The sequence below is a fragment of the Strix uralensis genome, chromosome Z (genome assembly GCF_047716275.1).
Source record: "Strix uralensis isolate ZFMK-TIS-50842 chromosome Z, bStrUra1, whole genome shotgun sequence".
Classification (NCBI taxonomy): domain Eukaryota; kingdom Metazoa; phylum Chordata; class Aves; order Strigiformes; family Strigidae; genus Strix; species Strix uralensis.
Genome location: NC_134012.1, coordinates 87,262,813 through 87,278,972, shown reverse-complemented (window position 1 = coordinate 87,278,972; position 16,160 = coordinate 87,262,813). Strand labels below are relative to the sequence as shown.

General features: G+C 38.3%; 1 long non-coding RNA gene across 1 annotated transcript; it reads right to left on the bottom strand.

Moving 5' to 3' along the window:
* Positions 1–5,623: 5,623 nt before the first annotated feature.
* Positions 5,624–6,820, bottom strand: LOC141938426 (uncharacterized). The gene is made up of 2 exons (XR_012627277.1): positions 6,778–6,820; positions 5,624–5,751 (listed from the first exon to the last, which is right to left on the bottom strand). It is a non-coding gene; the product is annotated as an uncharacterized LOC141938426 (long non-coding RNA).
* Positions 6,821–16,160: the final 9,340 nt, after the last annotated feature.

The following is a 16,160-nucleotide window of genomic DNA, read 5'->3' as shown; positions in this document are numbered from 1 at the left end:
CCTTTGTCCATATGGTGGGAGCTTTGTGACGGGCAATTCCCATGCTTACCACTGTGCATGTACAACTGAAGGTGCCACCAGAGTCACCAAGTCTAGACCCTGCAATTGCAAATAACCATGCTAAATCAAGAAGGGTCACTTACAATCTACCTCACACAGCTCCCACAGACAGCAAGCCACAAAACACCTAACATAATTTTGTAGGGAATATATGGAATATTTCAACCCCTCCCTCAGACCTCAAAATTTGTATCAGTTTGCAAAGAAAAATCTTGGACCTCTGCAATTGTAGAGAAGAATACTCAGGTGGAAGGTGCCTTGATAAACCTGTGGTACAGACTGTATTCTATACAATAGACAAAGGGGAAACAAGTGGAAACAAACACCAAATTCAGTAATCCTTGCCTTTTGGGCCTGGGAAGAAGTTAGGAATTAAGAACAAATCTGACAATTGTTCTAAGCATGATAAGGAAGTAAAACCAAACCAGGTTGTAAGGTATCTCAGCAGCACCATTACAAACACAAACATAAACATATCCCTCTCAGTACCTCCAGTTTTCCTGCACCTCTGAATGAGGGAATTGCTGTTTGTCCCTCTCTCTGAAGGAAGATATGAAGGGAATTTCTTCCAAAAAGAAGATGGACAATCTCTGCCTATCTATCTGCCTGTAGTGCTCTCACACATACTTGCAAATAAGAGATGAAATTTACCTGCCTACAAACCTTATCAGAACAGTTTTCGGTGCTACCAGCTGGAAAAAACAAACAAACAACAAACCTCTTTGTGCTGTCATTAATTTGACATCTTCCATTTGCAAGTACTTCTGTATTTTGGAGTAGTTTACAAGCATCAGCAGAGGTTTGCAAACGAACTCCAGTCATACTATGTACACATGATGAGACCTGAAGTTAAGAGAGCAATTTATTTTGTTTTACTTTGTTTTCTTTCATTCAGCCAGTATCTAACTAAAGTACAGATGCACAAAAGCTCATTGCAGGTTAACTTAACTTAAATTTAATTAGTTCCTTGTTCCTGTTCTACAAGTTGCTATACTCAGTTATCTATTGGTTACAAAAGACAACCTAAAAATGTTCCTGAACATTTTATTTGCTATGCTATCTACAGTACAGCTACGGTGTTGAGATTTCTCTCCTCCTAATTGTGCATTCAAGTAGCTCTGGGGGTTGTAATAGAAAAACAAACAGCATCCAATTAGTCTATCAAAGTCAGTGTTCCAGATTAAAGTAAACTTTTCATGCCTCAGGTATAATTTACAATTCTCTCCAAGAATATGCTGTAACTTCTGTCTGTTTGGATGCTTTTTCAGTTCACTCTGAAAATAACAATAAACAAATGAAACATCACCTGGGAAACAAATGAAGCTGCCAATGAATTCATATGTGCATGCAGTTGATTCTGCACTAAAGCACACATTAACACAGATTTAGAAACACGATGAATGTAATGCACGGTTTAGGAATCTTACATGAAGTTCAATCTGGCCCAGGTTAGAAGAGAGCTTTCTTAAAGTTCTTTTTTTCAAAGTGAAGAATTCATACCCTCTCTAATGAAGCACCAGGTGAGAGAGCTAATACGCATTCAGCTGTGAGCAGTGGAAGAAGCAAGGAAAAAAGAAAGAACTGTCAGAAGCAATTCATAGATGTTTCTCTCTTTTCAGACAAGTCAGTGGGAGAAAATGGTTGCATCTGACACGTAAAACATACTGGATATTCCTTTTTTCTGGAGGGCACAAAAAAACCTGGGCAAAAGCAGGACCCTGAAGAGTGGCAGAACATGAGAAGTGCTAAGCAGTCAAATCAACCTTTGACACTCTCTGCTTTAGTTTCAGTGAAGTAAAAGTTAACTTGTTTACTGGAATGAAGAAACAAATGTGGAAAAGTTAGTGTGGAATGAAGAAACAAATGTGGAAAACACAAAATTATATTCTGTTAATGGCATATTTCTTGATTTATATATAATCTCCTGGAGTAATCCTGCTTTGGGAGAATCAAAACATTTAATTTTTAAATAGATTCCAGACCAGCTTCTGCAAAGGTATTATTGTGTGAGCAACAGCATGGAAGAGAAAAAAAAAAAGGCCAACTATGAATTTTATTTTAATATTTTCTTATTTCCTTTAGAGCCTGACTCATGTTTTTCATTATGTATATTTGGTCCAGCATGTTCCTGTCTCTTGATTATTTTGCAGGTAAATAGCAGAGGTGGACAGAAAACATAGTTTTCTTTTGGGAAAGAAACCAAAACACATCTGGGAAAATGTCTCCAGATAGAAACAATAACCTCCCCCCCCCAACCAAAAATGGTGACAGAAAGATTCTGAGAGAGTAAGAAATTAATTTATTGGCCTGTTCTCACACTTTTTGACTCCCTAAACAGCAGATAATCCAGGATGCTCATGGGTAACTGAACAACAGAAGATCAAATATAGAAACTGGCCCTTCTGTTGGCATGAATTGAGACAGAGACATTGATGTTCTCCAGAGTTTTTCAACAGAAAACAAGCCCATTAGAAAATATGCAACCCACTCTGCTACACAGTGAACACCTTTCTTTACAAGTCTTGAAAACAGACTCAGACAAAAATCAGTTTATTAACTGGTAATAAGCAAAATTCATGGATTCACTCCAGTGTTTAGATGTAAGGCATGTTCAACTCTTGATCCCAGTCAAGGTTTCTTCCCTGCTGAATATGTTCTCAGTCTGTATGTGTATGTGTATGTGTGAGATGTTTGAACATATAACTAAGTTTCATGTGATTATTGGAAGAACTCCTTGTACATCATATGGGTAACAATAGTTACTTCACAGAAACAATCCATTACCCAAGCAAACCAATTGGAAATGCTTAGAATTGGATTATTTGACCACTCAGAGCAGACCAGGCTCCAAGCAAATTGTCAGGTCCTTGAAAAACAGACCATGTGGAAAAAAAAGTATGACATTCTGCAGTCTTGGACACACCCTGAAGACATGATTGTCCTATTGCCCATCCCATAGGTTGTGTGTGGATCCCTATGCTGCATTACACTGTTTTGTTCTCTTTCCACACTCTGCAAACTTCATTGTCTTGATCTCCAGCCCAGAATTAAGTAACTAAGGAAACTCTTTCTCATATAATGGAGAAGGAAGTGAGTCACAGTCCCATTCTGGGCAATAAGCAGTAGTTAGGCATCTTACACAGGGTGTAGAGAGGTAGGTTGACATTCTCCCACACTCTGAGTGGATCTGCACTAATATCCTCATGAAGACTTTATTCCCCCCTACTGCGGAGAACTGTGTCAGAATTGGGTTCCTTCTATCTGTCTTGTTGAATTTGCTCCCTTTTCCATCTAGAAAAGAAATCTGAATTGAATAAAAATCAAAAAGAATGACTATACTACAGTTGTAAGGGCATTAATTTAAAAAAACCCCAAACAGTTGGAGTTGAATCCATGGCAAGAGAAGAGATGGGCAGTAGACTGAAGCTGGGTATCCCATACCCTGCAGGCCTGGGTAGATTTTCTGCAGGTAGATGGTCCCTCAGCATCAGAGCTCTTAGCGTCTAGGTGTCTGGAAAGAAAGAGTGCTTGGAAGAGGAATAAAAAATCATGTAAGCAGAAATCACTGAACAGCCCTGCTGTAAAGAATGGAGGTGAGGTATTCACAAACACCTGCCAACAATGTGTAGGAGAGGTGGAATTTGTCAACATGACCTGTCAGCCCCAGAGAGCTTGCATGTGGTTTTGGCTGAGAGCATGGGAGACTATCTATTGTCACCTCTAAGCTTTATACGGAGACAAAGCTTTCCAGGGTACTGTTCTCTATGACATAAGCAAAGCATCAACAGCTGTGAAGCCCCATACTGACCCCTGGGTGTATGATGTGTGATGTGAATTGCTGCCTGCTTGTGCACCATGCTCAGCCTGGTCAAATCATCCATAACATACACTATACTGCATGCTCATGAAAGGATCTAGGTAAGGCTGAGGGAAAAACCTGGAGCTTTCCCAGCCCTCACATGTTTCTTGGTGCTTCCCAAAAGCTGTAATCTTTATGCATTTTCAAGGTCTTATGGTTGCTGAATGGTATTTTCAGAATCTAGAGCTTGGCCCTGGGCACCACAGGAGCAGGTGGATGCTAAAGCCTCTTGCATAGCCTACAAATATGTGTTTATCAAATTATGCCTTCTTCAGCATATAAGTACTTGTAGAACCTGGAACATTCCAGGACAGGCTTCAGTAGAAGAACCAGGATAAACAGATCAGTCCTCTGTCTCTCACAAACGAACAAATGACAGCATTGGATATTACGGAACTCCCTTGCTGGTGCCAAACACAGGGTTGGAGATTCATGCCCAGTCTTGTACTGCATTTAATGCTTTGATGAATGATTGGTCACAAGTAAAAGAAGAAACATTATGCTGTCCTTCAGATGATAAACACTAATGTAATCTTTCAGAAATAAGTGGTATATCTAGTAGGAACAAACATATCCAACCAGATACACCAAAGCATAAACTATTCTTTCTCACTGGCTCTGGGAGTTCAGCTCTTTCTTGGTACAGACTCTTCTGAATGCCTGAAACACTTTCTGTGCATGCTGATAACCTGAGTCTGTGCTGTAATTGGGATTAGTGATCCATTCAGCTGGAACAGTTCTCCTTGTAACTATGTTAGATTTTTGCCCATTTTTAAACTATTCACTCAGGAAATCTTTTGGTTCAGATTAAACCTAAAAGGTAATTTACTGCTTTACATCAGCAGGCAGGTAGGTAGACATCCCCTTTACAGTGCTAAAGTGGAACTCTCCTTATCTTGACTCTCTTCGAACACAAGCGTCAGTTCTTCTGGACCTGCATGCAGCAGGGACCCTGACACAAGGTTTCAGATGCCTTGGTAACACCTTTGGCTAGATTTGCCTAACTGCTAAAACTGTGACAAAGTCAATACTAGTAAATTAAACAGAAAACCGGAGGAGGTTCCCAGATAGTGAGACCCACTACCTAGACAATTAAATCATTCCGGCACAGTTCTGGGTGGGATAAAGATTACCCTCTCAGAAGATCCCCAGATACTGCAGTAGCTAATATAGAGTCAGACCCAATATGCACAGAGTTTGGATGTAGGTACTGTATGCTGGAGTTTACTAATATGAACAGAGTCTATGCAGTTGGTGTTGATGCTAGACAAAAGTCCTGCATGTGTTTAATTTATTCACATAGACAAGAAAAATGAACCCTGAAGAATATAACACTGTGTTCTGCCTTATAAATTATCCTGTTCTCATCAAGATGTCATGAGGCCCAGAGCTATCTGGTCATCTGTGTAGCCAGAAGGGACAGCTAGTGCATTCGAGGACGGTAGTAGAATGTAAAATTATCTTGGTAAATTAAAGTAACATGTCCTGAGAAAACAAAACCAGATACAATGAACTTAGCCCAAATATAAGACTTCCTTTGTCAAGGACAATCAACTATACCAGTTCAAGGTGGAGTACAGTAGTCTAGGGAACTGCTTAGAAAAAAAGGGTCTGGACCTTACAAAAGGACATAAACAAACATGAATCAACAGTGTCACGCTCTTGTGAAAAAGGCAAACAACGGCTTTAAGAACAGGAAGACTGTAAGACTCAAAAAGTAATTTTACTTGGCCTTGTTAAATCTCCACCTCAAATATTTTGTCTGTACTGGGGAAATCTAGGGAATTTCCTTCTTCCTCTTCTTCCTCTTCCTTCCTCCCCTTTTCAAACAACTGTGGAGCAAGTGAAGAGAATCCAGAGAAGAAAATAAAAAGATTAGAACACAAAAATATCTAGAAATATGACCTATGTGCAGAAATTGAAAGTGTCAACAGTATTCAGTCTAGGAATGAGAACTCCAGAGAAACAGTCTTCAGATATGGAAAAGCCAACAGGACAGGAATAATCTATTTTCCACATTGATTTTAGATAGGACCAGTCTCACAAACCTCCTGCAGTGCCAGAGCACGTTGTCTAAGGAGGCTGAGGATGTGCTGGGGGGATGAGGGTGTCATGTTAAAGACCAGGTTGGGCAGTAGCTGTAGGGATAAGCAAGAGCACACTGGTTTGTGCTTGGAAGCGATGATCTCTTGAGAGATCATGACTTATTTTCTGTGATTTCTATATATAAGTCCACCTCATTGGTGTATGTCTGGAACCATACTAGAACCTGACTCTTTGTAGTCTCACTTAGAGCATCTCTCTACTCAGTGATGATTTCTTTACAAGAAGTTTTTGACACTTTCAGTTAGCTAATTTCTTGAATATCTAGTATTCACTTTTCCTGATACTGCATAGTGTGTGGCTCAAATCACACACGTTACAAAACCTCTACATATAGTATTCATATAGTTACATCTCGGTTTGACATTTGGCTTCCACAGATAGTGCCGTTAGTTCTACGGGAATTTTTACTCTACTACTTACTAAAGAATTCTTATTCTTTAATCCTTCAGTAATCAAGACTCTTTCTTTCTCATGAGAATTTAAGACTTGTTCTCTGTACAGTGCTTAGAAAGTTGCCTGTGTAGAGCATGGCCCTAATCCACCAGGGATTTATCAACTGCCATTTGACAGGTAAAAGGGTTTAAAAATGGTGGGAACATCCTGAATACTGAAGCATGAGAAAAGCATTTCAGGCTTTGTTGTAACCCTGTTATTTAACACAGTAATGCCAGACAATGTCATTCAAATATAGAGAACAATTAACCTGGGATTTCTACTACATTTTCTGCGAAACCACCAGAGAAGAGATATACCTGCTGGGTTGTTCAGGCTCTTCACAGACCAGGTTTCAATTTCAGTTTCATATAGGAGACAGGAAGGACTGAGAATATCTGAGAGACAGAGTAAGAGAGATACAGAGAAATCAATATATATATATATAGTTATATATATATACATACAGTTTTTTATATATATGTGTGTTTCATTAGAAATGAAGAGTTGTGAACTGTCAGTTACAGACTGAGCTGCACAGACTTCAGCTGTTCCCCAGGAGGAAGCCTGTGTCCTCCTTGCTCTGGGATTTTGTCAAGCCCAGGACCTGTAATTCATGTGCTAGTGTCTTTCTGTTCTTTATGAAACAGTAATGTGAAGGAAACCACTGAGAAACAGGTGGACTCCGAATAACAACTTTTACTAACCACACCACATTTGGTCATATTTGCTGTTATTCTGACTGACTCCTGACAGCTTCTAAAAGTAAACCACTGGTTTATAAACTAATAAAACTGCAGTCTGATCTCATACAGATTAGCTGGCAGATGTAGATCTGAAGTGGATCAGCCTCCAGTGCAGCAAACTTATTGCATATCAGATACAGTGGCTTACTTTGCATTTCCTTGTGTTTCAGTGCCCACTCTATGGCTTTCATGACAAATTACTGTCTTTTTTCAAGAGTGCTTTCTCCTATTACAACCTATTCTGAGTAAGCTTTTTGTACTGAGGAAGAGTAGAATGACTGATTTATGTCAAAGCACTCGGGACTGATAGCAAGGCTCTCAGAGCCTGCTTATTGATTGCTTTTAGATATGCTGTGTGAGTTAGATTAGATCACATAATCTGTGATAATCTGTGATATAATCAGCAATAATACTAAATCTTATTGACAAAGTGGATTTGTGGGGATAAATTTATTAGCATGATGAAGTCCTGAGACACTACAGAGCTCACAGCATTATGAATATCTAGACAGAAATTTTGCAACAGAAGCTGTCCAACTCCCCATGTAAATCTATTCTTGTATGAGCTGAAGGGCAGAACTGTCTTTTTTGTTTGCCGGAGAAACAATGGTCTTTTAAATCAAGCAGCAAAGAAGTTCAAAGTTTTTGCTAACTTCTGTTTCTTCCTTTATTCTCTCTAGTTTTTAAGTCAGCCAACAAGTTTATCCACCTTTCTTTGGACTTGCTTTCAGAAACTTTTTCTTGAGATTTTCTAGTGAAGAGGCAGGAAGCATTTTGAGCAAATTAGAAATGTTCCTCTGTTAACAGTGTTGCTCATTAGGATAAAATAACAGCCTTGGTGTTCATCTGGAAATGAACTATTCTCAACAAACCCACAAATCTCTGAAAACAACATTTTTTTTTTTTTTAGTTAGCATACCTGATTCCAATATTACCTTGATCAAAAAGGACAGACATGGCAAACCACAGAAAACCATAAGAAATGCAACCCCAAGCTGGTTCCACTAAGTGCCAAATGGGACAGAGGGAGTTTTTGACAAAGGTCTAACAAGAAAGGGATGGATATCACAGTGTCACTTCATACTAGTCATTGCACAATCCTTACATGGTAGCTACTTCAAGTATATCCTTAATGTAATAGGAGAACATCAGACATCCGAGACTCTGATAAACAGACCTCACCACATCCTGATTTGTATCCAGACTCTAGAGTTAAGCTCTATTCATTACTTTTTGCTGTGATTCCTTTATATGGTTCCTGGAGGAAAAAAAAATATTGTTCAACTGACCTGATATTTTGCAAGTCAAGTCCCCAAATTACAAGAAGTTGAGCAACGTTTTGGCAAAGTTTTTGGCATTTTATTTCCTTCTTTCCTGCATTTATCTTTGGCCAGAGAAGATCTTCTCCATGATTCCCCTGTCTGCACAAACTACCATTTGCTGAAGGAGTCTTCACCTTCTTTTAACCCTTCCTGAACTTCGTAGCTTGCTTTTTGTTTACTTCTCTCTTCTAGCCAATGTCTTTTTTTTTTTTTGTCCAACAATTTTCTGCTGCCTTTCTGGAGCTGGTTTTCCTCTTTTTTTTTTTTTTTTTTTTTTTTTTCCCCTCAAGAATTGTCACAGCTCCTTCATCCCTTCAAAGGCTTTAGCATTTGTTTTTTTAATTATTTTTCCTCCTTAGAATGTCTCCTAAAACAGACTTTTACAAGTAAATGTCTGTGTAAATAAGATGACAAGCAAGTGTGGAGAATACAGGAACTAGATTCCAGTTTCTCATGCAAATAATCCGTGTTTCTGTCTAGCTCTGAGAGAGTGAGGGGTGAGTTCCATATCCATCATCCTTTGAGAATTACATCAGTAGACAGCAATCTGAATTCCTCAGAAATTCTGTGGGAGCAATGCAGATAGAGGCAGAAGTAGGAATACTGTAGCTATTCTGATCCTGGCCAGTACAAGTTGAAATGCTTTGGGGTGAATTCATGTCACAGAAGATGTCACAGAAGACAGAAGTCATTCAGTGACACCTGAGTATAAAGAACAGACCTACGCACTGAGATGTCTTTTTCAGCATGTTTGGACAATGTGAGTAATGGCCACTGTTGAAAATGCAGCTTATGGGAAATGAACCCGTGACCAGATTGGTAGAAATGAAGCAGATATCCTTGTTTTGAAAATAACGTCAAACAAAGTGCCACATTTCCAATAGAATCATTTGTGCATGCAGATATGCATGTCCACACGCACTTTTGAACATGCCTATCTTCAGTCAGATATCAGGAGTTTAGGCAACAGTGCTCAGAAATTTGCTGGCATTTTGATAGTCTGGCTTCATATCAAATATGCTTGGCAAAAAATTACCAGGCAGACTGGGATTTTTTTTTATTATATGAGACAGACACTTTAACCACTAACATTTAGTTTAGGAAGATCATAAATCTTACAGGTTTTATATATTTCTTATACATACCTTTATCCAAAAGATATATGCTGAAATATCTGCTTAGTTGACTGGAAGCAGTTTAAACTGCCATTATTTCTGCATTACAACAACAGTTTTTGGTATAATGTAAAAAATTTTGATTAATTATTTCTCTAGATAGCTATTTACCTGTGATGGATTACAGATGATACAACTATAATTCAGTCTATTTATTCTTTTTCCAAGCCTTTGTGGTAAGTTTTAAAAACAAGACCATGGCATGAATAAACATTTCCAAGTGCTCTTATGTTATTTCACTTTAAAATTTAAGTGAATTTGGCTATATGTGTTTTAAATATTCTTTCATCAGAAAATATGAAATTAAGTGTTCTCATTGTTTGTTAATTTTTCCATGGAAGCAACCCGAATAAACACTTGGAATAATCAGAAATAGCAGTAAAATCAAAATCATGTGCTTTAACCTTACTGAAACAGTAAGTTTCAACAATTTAAAAAAAAATATTTCATGGAAACATTACTTTTTTATACCCATTTGAATCAGAAGGGAATTTCTTATTCCAAGATTTGGCTATTTGTTATCAACTAGTACCCTATTAGCACCATATAAATACTCAAAAATCCCATATTTCAAAAGCTTGTAGTACACAGCAGCTTGGATGATACGATTTAAAGGGAGTTCCATGGCTATTTAAACCTTTATCTTCTTGAAACCTGTGCATCTTATGCAAGGATCCTATGCCTTTAAAAATGTCACCAGGGATTGACACCAACTACAGACTTCTGACAGAGCATGTTGCACACCAATACCTCATGGGTAAGAGCTCCAAGACACATAACATATACCCTGAAGAATCAAAAAGGCAGACACTGGTAGTGATAAAAGTTGATAACAGTACTCCTGAATATTATATTGTTAAGACAGGGTTAGGCTAAATGGGAATTGAGGCAACTTTTGATCTGGATTTTAGCAGTCCTTATTTTCTCATTTTTATCCACAGCAAGGGGTATGGATTACATGATAGTCCCTGAGGGAGCACTGCTTCCTGATGCTCAAGGGCTTCCTAATGTATAGAAATTGCATTTAATCTGCTCGTAAAACATAAGTGGTGGCCCCAGTGAGTACCCTCTGACAGTGGCTATATATATTTGTATGCACACATATGTATGTTCTGCCATGTATGTATTTGTAGTCTGACAGTAGTCCTATCAGACAATAGGACTAAACAGCTACAGAAGAGCCCACAGACCCATGAAATGTCCTGATTTATGTCTGAAGTAGTGTTCAGACAACAGGAGACTCTCCACAGAAAGGCTTTTTTTAAAAGTCCATCAATACCCCTCTGGAACTCCCCAGAGTTTGCTATGTTTGCTAAAAGACAATGATTGCATGTTATGTGTTTCAGGGATCTCCTCACTTCTATATTTATACTTAATATTTTTATATATATATGTATTTACATATATACATTTAATATTTGTATATGGCATTTTAACTTACTGTTTATTAAATTACTGAAAATCACAAACCACTTTACTGCAGGGCTTTCTTACCCCTCAGTGGAGGGACAAGAAAGATAGTGTGTCTGAGAAGTGCCATGGAAGTTCACCATTGTCATCCTGTCTGGTGATAGTTATCGTCTCTTAATACACTGCCATTCAACAGAAACGGGACTATCCTCTTAATCTAACTTTATCTCTGACATAATCCCATGAAGTCTCCTTTCTAAAGCTCAGAGTCTCTCATCTAACAAAAGCAGCCTTTATCATCAGTACTTGTTGTTCAAATACGAGCAGAGAGAAAAAACTGAACAGTCTTATAACGAGACTTAAATTCATAGAAGGAAGAGGTGAGTTAGATTGCTGCTTTCCAGCATGCTGGCTTCTTTTTTTATCTCTGCTCCCTGAATTTCACTTCTGCTAGCTCTGTTCTTTGCCAAAGATTGGAAATAAGATATCCAGAGAAATTATCCAACCTGCATAATGCATTAACTGATTACAGGTCCCTGGTTTTTTTTGGTATGCTTTTGTATGCTCTGCTCCTACATCTGCTTGGAGTTTTGGGGAAACCTTCAGCTGGAAAATTGCATATCTTTGCTTTTAGTCTGAAAGACTACTATTTTCCTTCTGCCTCTGCACTTCCAGAGCAGTACTTGCACTAGCCAGAAGTATCACCACATCATGCTTTCTCACTTTTTACTTTTTTCCAAATTAATGGTTTGGTTGAAACAACCATCAGTATTTAAGACAATATTATTCGAAATATTGAGTGGAAAGAAATGATCGTTAACAAGTCCACACAGACCAGGCCTAGATTCTGCATATCCTTACAGCTTCAACATCCCTGAACACACAATTAAGAGTTAATAAGGTCTTGTCTGCTGATATTTGTAGAGAGAAAGGACAAGAGGCCATGGTCACAAATGGCAGCAAGGGAAATTCCAACAAGATATAAGAAAAAAATATTTCACAGTACGAGTGGTTCAGCACTGGAACCAGCTGCTCACAGAAGCTTACAGAAACTCCATCCCTTGAGACTTTCAAAACTAGGCAAGGCCCTAAACAGACTGATCTGACTGAATTGGACCCTGCTCTGAGCAATGGGTTGGATTAGAACCCTCCAGAGCCCTCCTTTCCCACCTGAATTATTCTTTGATCCTATTATTACAGAATAAGTCTGTGCAGGAGAACAGCATGGATTGCAGAGCTAAAGCAAGGACTGAGTGAGAACAGGTGTGCCAGAATAGGGTAGATATGTTCAAGACATGCCAACTGCTACTTTAGAATGAGAGGTAATATTGAAAAAGAGACTTGGGACTGGAAAGATCTTGGGTTGGGGGAAGGTGGAGGGAGAGAATGGGAAAGCAGATAGTCTTCCTACCACTTTGGCTAAATCTCTGGGGCATCAGACCCAGCATGAGGGAAGCAGGGCAAATGCCAGTAGAGATCAACCTCACTGCAGGAACCAGCATGCACACTAATTAAACATATAAAACTAGCTCTATCTCAAAACTTCTAGACATCAATGAGAGACTAGTGGTTTCTCAAAAAAATTAAGTTCAAACACAAATTCCAGAGAAAATATGGGAAGCATAGCAAGAGACCATCTTTCTACCTAAAGCTCAGGATAAAGAATACATAAGTGAAAAGTATGTAAAAAAAAAAGAGGATGTATTTCAAGAAATACTTCAAGCATGTGGGGGCAAAATCAAGCACAAAAAATATAGAGGGAAAATAGGTAATTTCTGTAATCACATTTTTGGTAAGAAGAAAGTCAGAAGTGAAAGCTAACAACAGTGAACACAATGAAGGCCAACATATGTTATGCCTTCTGTAAGAAGATTGTCCAAGTAAGAAAGCTGATAAAATTCAGATGAGTGACAAAGGGGGGAAAAAGTCAGCCTGGATCAGGAAAAGAAGAGACTGTTTATATGGACTACATGTTTCAATTGGGTTGGTGGGAGTGAAATCATCCCAGGGCACTCAGGAAGCAATTTATGGCTGGGTGAAGTTCCAGAAGACGGAAAAGAGCAAAGGAATATCTGGTTTTGAAAAATGGGATGGGAGCAGCTAGGAGACTCGTGGCTGGTCAGCCTAACATAAATTCTTTGGAAAATGCTAAAATAAAAAACTGATTCATTATAACCATCCCAAAGATAACACAAAAATAAATAACAAGTAGTGCTGATTTGTCAAGAACAATCAAAAAAATCTTATTTGTATCTATGACAAAACAACAGCTTTTGAGAAAATAAGAGGTGCACACGACAGTAACTTGGGTAGGACCTCTTCTGTCTGCACCACCTACATTAGTAAAAAGCTTAGATTCAATATTTGTTAGAATAGGGCTAGTGTTAGTTGGAAAGCCCAGAGTGTAGATCTTACATATTTACTGTCACACTGTGTAGTTAGGTATGAGGTAGGATTTCAAAAGAGGCTGTCTGGAATTTAACACCGGCAAGTCTTTCAGTTATTTTGAGAACCCGGATTCAAATTCAACATGCTCTTGACAAATAGATTTATGTGAGCAAATTACAAAATACTATGATATACTATACTAGAAATAACTGGGAAGTGAATAGTAAGCTGCAGGTTTTTAGTCAAGGCACTGGTTATTAAAACTGATCACAAACTGTGCACAAAGCAGAAAAAATCCCCAAACTTACTGACATGTCCAAACAGAAGTTTCATATCTGAGGCAGAGGGAATAATCCTTTCACTTCATGGGCTGCAGGCAAGTTCTCAGCCGTTTCCCAAGAGAAATGCAGATCAAGTGGCGAGAGTGCGGAGGAGAGTTACAAACAGGTCAGAGGTCTAGAGAACATGACCTGTGAGGAAAGAACAGTATTTGTTTATTCTTAAATAGAAGAAAGACTGTGGGGAGACATGATAACAGCCTTCAAATATGCAAAAGACTGTTGCAAAAGGGAGGTAATAATGTCTACTGAGGATAAAGCAAAAAATAATGGGCTTAAATTGCCAGCTAGTACATCTAAGTTAGACAAAAAGACAAAGACATATTCTGTAACAGTGAAGATACTTAGGAACAGGTTATCTCAGGAGTTTGCCAAACTTCTCTGTCAACAACTGTAAGAACAGAGTCAGGGATTTTATGACTACATCAGGAATGTTTTAGAAATAGCTGATCCTGCCTCAGGACAGAAGGATGACCTCTTGAAATCTTGCTCGGCCCTCTTTTCACACCTTTGTTTTCTCTTGCACTATGAGAGTCATACAACTACTGATAAACATCTTCAACAGACTCTTTAATTTGTAAAACAAATAATAAGAGGGAACAAGAGCAGCGTGATCATTTGTTTGAAACCTGTAAAAGTTTAAGTCTGTAAAAAAATGAAATTCTAAAGGTTTTACTTGCCTAAAATTTCGGATATCTTTTAGAAATGATCTTTCCTTGAGTGATCCCTCAATCTCTTGTAATTGTGAGACATCTCATAAGTCTGAGTGTACCCCACATCTACAAGTGACTGTCAAATTTTGTATAGCCAAGGATATAATAATTTATGATTAAAAGTTGATGCCCTTTATTGTACTAAGACATGTATCAGAAAAGAGATAATCATCTGGCCAATCTGTCCTTGTACAAGCTGCTTAATTTCTCTGAATGTCTTTTTACCCCACTTATCAATAGAGATAATTATGCTCAATGTCTCCAAACTTTGTGTCATCAGCTGAAAGGTAGAAATACTGCTCTCAACTCTGATGAGAAGAAATAAGTCAGTTCTTAGAAGCAGTATGGTTTCTGGTCTGAGAAAGCAGTAAAACCCTAGTCACCTTCCTGCCACATTAGAAAGTTATCCTGTAAACACTGTTGTGTTGCAAAAGGGTAATTTTAAAAATGAATACCTTCAGATTTACAGCTAAACCCAGTGGGTAACAAACTGCGTCTTTAATGAGTCCACTTAACGGGGGCTTCTCTACCACAGAGAAATATCCTGCATGTCTGTGTAGAACTATTAAAATGGTATTAAAATTAATATTTTAAATAATTATTTAAAATAAAATACCTGGCTGATTGCAGGGTTATCTTTAAGCACAGTATCAGGGTTTTCCTGAGCCCACTTGTGTGCATACAGATAAGCATATCTTGCAAACCGTTTCAAAATCATGGCCAATGTAAGGAAACATGATTGCTAGATGTAGCATAGAGATTATCATAATTTAGATGGATGTAATTGATAAGCACTTGTTAACACAAAAACCACTGTCAGCTCTGCAAGTATTTTCTGGGTCACTAATTCATTGCTACTAACTGTGGTCTGTGGTTTTTGTTGATTTTTTTTAAGGGTGCAGAGGCCTCATTTTGCAGGCAAGAGAAAGAAGGGACATCCTGTTTCTCTCTGTCAGTTTTGAAAGTGGAAGGCAACTCAGCTGAGTTTGTAAGACTGGAAAAAATTAATGTAATAGAAATACAGCCTGTTATTTTAACAGTGGGACTCTGTGGTTTTGCTCTGTTGTAGTGAAGTTGTTGCTGACAACAACAAATTAGTGCCTTAAAATATCTTACCCAACCAGGACTTCAGTTAGAAACTTTGAATTACAGTTAGTTTAAACAGCAGCTGGTTAGACATGTATGGAAGGAAGAGTTGGAGCTCTGTCCTGGCCTTCCTCCACAAAGGAAGCACCTGCAGACAGAGAAAAACATGTACCTGTTGGGAGAATGAGCAAAGACAAACAACAGTACCCTTTTCCTCCTGCAGCCTTGAACACAACTTCTGAAAAGAAAACAAGTGGTTCCCCTAAGAGCTACAGTCCTTGTCCTGTTGAAGTGAAAAGGAAATCCTCATGGTCATCAAAGAGAGAAAGTTGAGTCCTATAAATAAACAGACATTACCATATTATTTTTGTGATAGAAGTGCTTATGCTTTAAATAAATGGGATTACTGGGGGGAAGACCATGTAGGTTCAAAGAATTACCAGATAGCTGGGGTCCATACTTAAGGCAGAGGAAACTGGCTTAAATTTTTTAGAAAAGAACATATTTTTTCAAGTTTTCCTTAAA